This window comes from Anas acuta, chromosome 13 (genome assembly GCF_963932015.1).
Source record: "Anas acuta chromosome 13, bAnaAcu1.1, whole genome shotgun sequence".
NCBI lineage: Eukaryota > Metazoa > Chordata > Aves > Anseriformes > Anatidae > Anas > Anas acuta.
The window spans coordinates 4,146,076-4,155,075 of NC_088991.1; the positions used below are offsets into that span (position 1 = coordinate 4,146,076).

At 45.7% G+C, this 9,000-nt stretch overlaps 1 long non-coding RNA gene across 1 annotated transcript; it reads right to left on the reverse strand.

Moving 5' to 3' along the window:
• Positions 1–3,491: 3,491 nt before the first annotated feature.
• LOC137863850 (uncharacterized) lies at positions 3,492–7,532 on the reverse strand. The gene is made up of 2 exons (XR_011101189.1): positions 6,382–7,532; positions 3,492–5,151 (listed from the first exon to the last, which is right to left on the reverse strand). It is a non-coding gene; the product is annotated as an uncharacterized lncRNA (long non-coding RNA).
• Positions 7,533–9,000: the final 1,468 nt, after the last annotated feature.

Genomic DNA, 9,000 nt, shown 5'->3' on the forward strand with positions numbered 1-9,000 from the left:
GCACTTGGCCAACGTGGGCAAAGTGAGGGACAAAATAGCATTTTTGCTATCACTTGCAAAAGCAATCCAGTTACTACAATCTGCTTCATCCGAGGCTTTCCAGCTGCTCCTGCTGTGCATTAATCCTCACCAGAACATCCTGAGGATAACAGAAGAGCTGGGGCGGACAACTAGAAGACATCTGCCACACAGCTTCATGCAGCCATGTGGCAATTTTTAACGAGCTGGGGGCTTCAGATGGACAGGCCTGTCTAAGGGAACAGTGGAAGCCCTGGGGCATGGTTACTAGAAGGTGTGAGAGCTCCTGGGTGCTGCAGACCAGCACTTGCAGCAGCAGATAATGCTGTGGCATTCCTGTCACTTTGTTAATGAGGCCAGGGGCTTTCTGGCTCAGCAAATGTGTATCCCTGGCCTGTAGAGTATTTGTAGGGGGGCAATATTGGCTTGATGGTGCTTTATGTGCATTATGGCAGCAGATATCTTTAATAGGGTCACTACCCGGAAAAGGCTGTAATGATACATCGTATATTCGGAAAGTGCCATTTATTGGAATTGTCACATTTATGGAGAAATCGATAACATTTTAAAAATGCTTTTAATGTTTTACACCACATGTACAGCTAAAGGAAAATAATGGACTTTATTCTCATTTACCAGGAATGACATGTTCCTATTGAAAACCAAAGTTTTAAAAGAGTGATTTCTACATTTGAAACAAGATATTTGATACACGGATATTAAGGCATTGGATGAATATCTCAGCTCCATAGCACTGTGTTAGTTATAATAAACTAGAAAATGGAGACATTCTTCCATGCAGGTTTTCAAATGGAAAATTTGAAATCTTTGGAAGTTTATCTTCAAAACAAGCTTTTCAAACCAAATAAATAAATAAATAAATAAATAAATTGCAGCCAGTTATCCTAAATCTCTTAGAAATGTTTTGCTGAGTTTAGGGCTATTTCTCTCATCATTTCTCCTAGAAGGCAAGGGCATTGCAACAAACTCTGCTGATTAAAGCACGGACAAAAGATGCAGATTAATATTAAAGACCAGAGAAGTTCCACAAACAGCTGTCACGCAATGTCATCATTATCAAATCTCATATTTCATCATCTACCAAAACCAGATGAAATTTTCACGGGCTCATAACCAGGAATTCGCTGCTCCCTGAGACTCGTAGGTGGCAGCGTGTAAAAGCTTGCCCAAAAAAAAGCGTGTAACTTTGCACAAACATTTCCAAAACTGTTTCCTCACAGCAGATGTCCCCTGTACAGCCAGCAAACACCCCATGTGCCCAAGTATTTCTCTGGAAGGTGCTGGAACATCCCATATATCCCTGCAGGGCCCCACACGTGCAGGCCCCGCTGCGGCACAGCCTGGCCTTCCCCACCCAGCCTAGGCCTCAGTGGAAAACTCCACAGAACAACTGCCACAAATCAGATTAAAACAGGGATTTCATCAGGGAAATGTGCTTTTAATTTTGCATCTTTTTGTAACAGGCCCGCTGAAGAGCATGGAAAGAGGAATAATTAATGCATGAGGCCTGGGAGCAGCCTGGGCAGCACTGGCAAAGATTTCCTGGGAAGCCCAGTTTAATTGTGCCTGCCAGCCATCTCCCAGCAGAGCATGGCAGCACGGACGCCTTGCGGGGACAAGGAGCCAGCTCGCGGAGCTGCTTTGATGTTTTGAGGTTGTCCCGGCCCTGAGGGGGGCCCCCAGTGTGAAAATGGGGGTGAGGCAGGGAAACATCGCTGTGGAGCTCAGAGCTGCAGAGGGCTTTGGAGGATGAAGAACAGAATGACCTGAGGTATTTAGGTCAGAGGTTGGACTCGATGATCTTGAGGTCTCTTCCAACCTAGACAATTCTGTGATTCTATTTCCACAGGGTTAAAGAGATTAGTTGATATTGCTTTCTTTGGTCTTTCTGAAAAGTAAGAGGGACAGTTTTCTGTAGAATCAAAAAATTATCTGGGTTGGAAAAGACCTTCAAGATCGTCAAGTCCAACCATCAACCTGACTTACCGAGCCCCGTCATTAAACTTCATCCCTTAGTGCCACGTACACACATCTCTGAAATACTTTGAGGGATGGGGACTCCCCCACTTCCCTGGGCAGGCCAGTCCAATGCTTGACCACCTCTCCATAATGAATTTCTTCCTCGTGTCCAATATAAACTTCCCCTGACACAACTCAAGACTGTAAAACAATGTGATTTTGATAATGAAAATCTTGAAGGTTTTGACCTCCTTCAAAAAAAAAAAAAAAAAAAGAAAAAAAAAAAAAAGAAATTTCCCATATCCCTTCCTCCAAGCTAGAGTTATTATATGCACTGAATGACATCCACCAACGTTAGTCCTCTGAGCTATTCTTTATGACGAACAAATTTACCACTGAATTTCTCCTGGCTCTAGGTGAGACCAAAGCAAGGAATCAGACAAGCAGAAACCAATAGCTTCTGGTAGTTATACCATGATTTACACCACAGTGCATTAAAATAACTGCTCGTGAACACTATCCCCATCCTTATTAAGAACACTGAAGACTTGAAGTTCGCCCTTTACTCAGCAGTGCTGCCCTGCCAGTACCATGCTTTTTGGGCTACTGAGGTGTCCCATTGCCCTGCCAATGCTGGGGGTCTTTGGAGCATTCGAGTCACAGAAGGAGAGTGTGAGCATTGTGTTAGATGTAGTGGTTTTACCATGCTAGGCAGCTGAACACCACAACTGCTCTCTCACTCCCCCTCCTTAGAAGAGGAGGGGAAGAGGTAAAGGAAAGAACAACTCACGGGTTGAGATAAGGATAATTTAGAAAATAATTATTAAGGAAAGGTTATTATTAATTAAACAATTTAACTAAAGGAAATAAAAACAAAAAAGGGAAAGGGGAAAAGGGAGGGGGAAAGAAAACAAAACAAAAACAAAACAAACAAACAAACAAAAAAAAAACACAAGTAAAGGCTATGTGGAAGTGCAGAGGAAAGAAATTACTCTCTGCTTTCCACAAATGAGCAATGCTTGACTACATGTTGAAGCAGGGCCTCAACGCATGTAGCTGGTGTTTGGGAGGACAGATGTTTTCGCAATGAGAGCCCACCCCTCCCCTCTTCTTCCTTTTTCCATCTTTCATTGCTGAGTGTGACACCGCATGGTATGGAATAGCCCTTTGGCTGGTTTAGGTCAGCTGCCCTAGTGATGTTTCTTTTCTCACTTTTTTGCCCACCCCCTAGGAGGGTTAGAGAGGGTCCTGATGCTGTGCCAGCACTGCTCAGCAGCAGACACAATCCTGGTGTGATCCCACTGCTGTTCTAGCTGTAAGTGCAGAGCACAGCGCTGGATGGGCTGCTGCAGGGAAAGTTAACATCCCAGCCAGACCCAGTACAACAGAGAAAACTGCATTTCTTTTCATCTCGTCAGGTGCAGGAAAAGGCTCTTTGCACAGGCTTCAGTCCCTGTGTTTCATAAACTCTCCAGAGCCACACTGGGACAGAAATCAACACCCAAAAAAACATTTTAAGAGTAAATAGCCCCAAGTACATTCCCAGCAGGTTGCCAGGTTTACCAACAGCAGAAGAGCTTTTAAGTTACTAGTGCTGGGTTGTAGCTGTCATTTGGGGCTGAAGCAGTGGCGAGACATGAGCAGTGCTGTAAATTTGGCAGTGGCTCTGGCACATGTGAGCTGCTGGCGGGAGGCACTGCGGGCAGCAGTCTCCTCTGCTCCTGTGGTTTTCCTGGCTGGTGTGATGCCGTAGCATCAGTGGGAAGCTCAGTTGCAGTCCACAAATACCAACCCAGGGCTCCAGTTTGGGATACTACAATGACAACTGGGCACAGGGACACCTGGTGTGATGGCAACCTGAAGGCAGACACATCCAGAGAGGATACAAAATTCAGCAGTGACGTGACCGGCCTGCAGGCAACGTCCCAAGTGAGTCAGGGGCTTCTTCACTGCCTGAATTCAAGAAGTGCCTGTTACCAGCATTCCTCGATGACACCAGCCTTTCATAACATCCCCTAACCACTCTGCATGTATTGTTTCGGGTGGTTGTCAAAACACAGAGAAAGGCTGAATATTTGAGGCTCCTTTTCTGAGGACCTGGATAATTATGATAGTGAAGGAAATAATGAGTGAGAAAAAACAATCTGCCTTTTGAGCAAGATGTCATTACCTGCAGGACCCAGGTACAACCTTCACTCCCCACCACCACTGCAATGTGAAATCTCCTGCTGTAATGATAATATGACTTTTTGTTCAAATGAGGCTTTATTTAGGAAGAAATTGCTTTTATCCACCTTCAGGAGAAAATGGAGGTCAATTGTCCAGCGCTGCACGGTGAGACTTGGCAGAGATGGCAACAGATGAGGGAGCTGGGCTGACAGTGCCACAGCCTGACTCCCAGCTGCCTCAGCCAAATTGCTGGTGATTCAGTAATTTTTAACATTTTCTTCTGAATCTTCACTGATGATGACTGGGGGGGGGGGCAAGGGTAGCATGACTCCCCCAGACTGAGAGGCCAAGCAGATTCTTCAGTTTCTAAACTCTCCGTCAGGTTAGAAAGTAATTTCTGTTGTCATATTTAGGTCCATTAGTAGCCTGTCACATAAATTGTCTCCCATCCCGCTGATGATGCTTGGTTGTGCTCCAGCTCCCAACACACCACGGTGCTGAGGACTGCTGCCTGTGTTATTCCCAGCCAGTTGTCAGCAGGAGAAAAAAAAAATCATTACAGATTTTGTCACTGTCATTCAGTCCAGATTGGGCAAATTAGGATGGAAACTTTAATGTTTCGTGAAAACAGAAGTGTTGGCTACAAGTGGCTTTTGCTGGCGCTTGCTTTCTGTGCTCATTGTAGCCATACCAGAGGTTTTCCAAACAGCATGGAGAGGAGAAAAGTTGCAGAAAAGGACCGAGGAGTCCTGGTGGACACCAAGCTGAACATGAATCAGCAACGTGCCCTCAACACCAAGGAGGCTGACGGTATTTTTGACTGCATTAGGCAACGTATCACCAGCAGGCTGAGGGAGGTGATCCTTCCCCTCCCCTCTGAGTCCAAGTGTTGTCTGACAGCAGACACAACTTGAGGAGCTTCACCCTGTGTTTTGGCTGTCAGTACATGGTGCTTGCTATGGCCACGGGGGTGGGGGGGGCAAACTGAAAGCCAGAAATGATGGACATAAACATCTCCTGCCTTTTAATTTACTTGTGACCAATGGCTGGCTCGTTGTCATAACCCACTCACATTTTAAATAGCATTTTGGCATGCTTCCCCCACCTAATACAATACAGATAATTCTCTCACAATGTACCAAAGATAATGCAATTATCATGGAGTTTCCATAGACATGTTTTATATTATCTACTTAAAATAATCCAATTTCCTTGCTGTAATCTAATCTAGCTGTGACTTGGTTTGCCCTAAATGAGATATATGCTTAAAGACAACTCAGAAATAATAAACAAGGGGAGGATAAATGCTGTATCACTGCATTTTGATTGAAGCACTATGGATTCAGAGTAGCAGACCTGGCAGTATGTCTGTCTTGGGGGTGATCCATTTGTTAATGACCTGACAGCACAGCATGTGAGGGCACTGCACACCTCCAGATGCAGGGAGCCCAACCCACGCTGCTGGAAGAACGTGGTGAGCTTTTCAACCACGGGGGATGAGGGCCATGGGATCTGTGACTCTCCTTCTCCTCAGGACTATTTGGGAGTTCAATTACTGAGCCTTGTTCATTAGCTGCCTCCTTCTGCTCCTTAGCACCAGGGCCCCTCAATGAGGAGCATCCTTCAGCAGCTCCTCGGCACCAGCTTTTCCTTTAGCTCAGCTGGCACGGTGATAAATGTGGCTCCAGCAACGCCAAGGTGGAGGAAGGGCCCGATGTGAAGTACAACATTAACAGTTATCAGTGGCGTAATATGATTTGACAATACAGTTAGCAGATTAAATAAGGATTAATGGGACTTGGCCGCTGTGCTGCACATGTTTGCTAAGGGAAGCACATCTCTACATCTCACGCATTGGAAGCCTAAGTGGCCACATGAAACAACCCAAACCATTCCTGGGAGTTTCCAAGTGATGTGAGAAGTTGCCCCAGCTGCTCCAGAAAAGGGTGTTGGATTATTTTTTCCTTTCTCATCTTCTAACAGTCTGTCTGCCACAAAATGAAGTTACAGTTGGCTGAAAACCAAAATGGGCTTTCAGTACCTATCAAAACTTCACAGTATGATATTTGTCCTCTGCAACCACATGCATCTATCATTTTTTTCTTCTCCTGTCTGCAAAGCATTGTATGCAATGGGCACAAGCACAGAAGTTCAGACGATTTGTTTGGAGAGAAAGACCCCCACCCCCTATTCACACAGCAGACCTTACTCTACCTCAAATTGTGGTGCAGGCAATGCAGCTCTGGTTGGGGTACATCTCTGGTGGGCTCCAAGCCCATGTCCATGTCCCTGCAGGTGGGGACAGTGCCACAGCATGTCCCCAAGGCTGGGGCTTCCAGCTGCACCCCAGAGACAACTTGCTCCAAAACACAAAACCCCATGGCCATGTGCTGTCCTGAGCAGCACAGCCCACCACCATGCTCTTCTTGCAGGCATGCTTTTATAGGCAGACATTCAGCCTACAAGCCCCAGGCGTCCTTTTGGGTTTGTTGCCACAGCTGAAAAATCTGATGGCAGCAGGAGGCCTCCCAGGTGTAACAGGAGGAGTGGGCTTGCCACCTTTTAAAGGCAGATTTGATCCAGGTGGAAGGCCTGATCCTGCTCTTAGCATCAAAGGTGCACATCTGTTCCAGCTCCTGAGTGTCTTGTTCAGCAAAGCTCATAAGCACCTGCTTAGCTGTATGAAGGTGGATCCCATCTCCTCATCTCGGGATTTATGGCCAAGCTTACAGTTAAATACGTCTCCAAAGTGGCTTAAGTGCTGCAGCGAGCAGGGCTGAGGTGTCTCGCAAGCCTACAGCCTTTGCCAAACCGTGTCTTTAAGAAGATTTTCTGGCTCACAAGATGCTGGTGTTTGTATTCCCCCAGAACAAAAGAAGCCTGGCAAGGTTTGGGGGTTCTGAAAACACACACAACGACAATCATCTGTCACCAAGTGTCACGTTTGTCCCCATCTGGCCAAGCTGGCCAATGCCTCCTTACCACGATTGCCGAAACACAATTGTCCTTCCTCAGCCTTGTTCGTGTCTCTGTCTGGGAACAAGATTTGTGTGTACACCACCAACTAGAAAGCTACAGTTTTCTGCACTGATCTATTTCATGGAGGTAAAATAATACACACCATAAGAATAATTTCTGTTTGAAGCTCCTGCGTGCGTAATATTTCCCATATATTTTCTTTTTTCATCTTTAAAATTACTCTGTCACTGCTGAGCTGCAGCCTCTCTAATCTGTACAGATGAAGATGCAGGAAATCCGGAATGTGATATTAATATATGGCAATTCCCAGAGCATTAGGGGCTGACGCATATTGTGGCAGACACCATAAAACAGCAGAAAAAAAGCTAATAACATGTAAAGCAAGAGCAAACCCTATTCCAGGAAGCTTATTTGCAAGCCACTGATGTGAAATACAAGGGGCAGAGGCATCTGATGGTGCAAGGAGCACAAGAGAAGTGCTGAGTGCATCCCATGCACGCTCGTTTGGGAATTAATTGCTGAGGATGGGGCAAACCTGCAGCAGCCCAGCCAGGCATTGTGCTGCTGTGTGTAGAGCAGAAAGAGCTAAGCCAGCTCAGACACACTGCTTTAGCTTCTTAAATGCCAGAGATCCCCACAAAGCATCACTCACAATAGTTTGATCTACTTAAACTCTAAACAGTCAAATAAAAATGTGATTTAAAACATTGGGATATAAGAAAAGAGGCAGTTGAAAGCAGATAAAACAGTTTCAGAAGAGTAATTGTGCACACACATAAAACATTCATCCCCTACACAGTTCACTGGCTTTATATTATAAATTTCAAATAATGCCCCACGAATTAGAATTGAATGTAGTGTGAGAGGCTACATGATAAAGTACAGCAGAAAAAAAAAAAAAAAAGAAAAAAGAAAAAAAAAAAAAAAACTCTAAATCCTAAATAAAATCTGCCTTCTATCCTGTTCTGTCCCCCAAGCACAAGCTCTTGTTTCACCTATGAATTACAGTGCCTGGTACATAGGATGTCAGGGATGTTATTTCATTATTTCACCAAGGGAGGATCATAAAACCTGGCTTTACAACAACTATACATAGCCTGAAAAATGCCCAGAGAGGAGACAGAGCACACCACCACATCCCCTCGTCAAGCCAATCAAGCGGATTTCATCAGGAGGAGAATATTTATGGACTTCTTCTCAGCCTCTGAACAACCAGCACTGTTGGGGTCAGTGCAGGGACAGGATCAGGGGATGCTGGAGGACACGTCCTTGCAGGCAGTGCCAGCTTCCTCCCTGCCACAGCAGCAGCACCACACTTTTTCCCTCTGCATCCAAAAATATGAAGCCTGACATTAATGCAAGGATTTTCGGACTTCTTTCCTCCTTCCTGGAGGCCGGTGGGGCTGGAGCACAGCCTGGGGCTCCATATAACATGCTCCCAAGGCTAAATCCAAGCAGGAATTTCTTTGCTGGGTGGCACAGGGAGAGAAGTAGAGTGGCCACCGGGTAGTGTGATCCCCAAAATCCCAATTAGGCACCCGGGGGGCGGTGCTGGGGGTGCTCAGAGCCCACGCCAAGGACTGAGGATTGATAGAGGCGCTCAGCGCACAGCGGCGATGAGACAACCACCCCTGAATAATTCACACTGCGTTTTCTGCAGGCATTGAGCAGGCTGGAGCACCTCTTATTTTTCACCGTGCTTTATTAGGCACGTGAGAGACACGAAATTACACCCATTGGCACCCTAATTTCTTTAAAAATAGCTGTCTATAGGGCACAGCAAATGGAATTTAATTTTCCCTCAAAGTTAAATATTCCTTACATCAGCACAGGTCTCCAGCAGAGAATCTGACA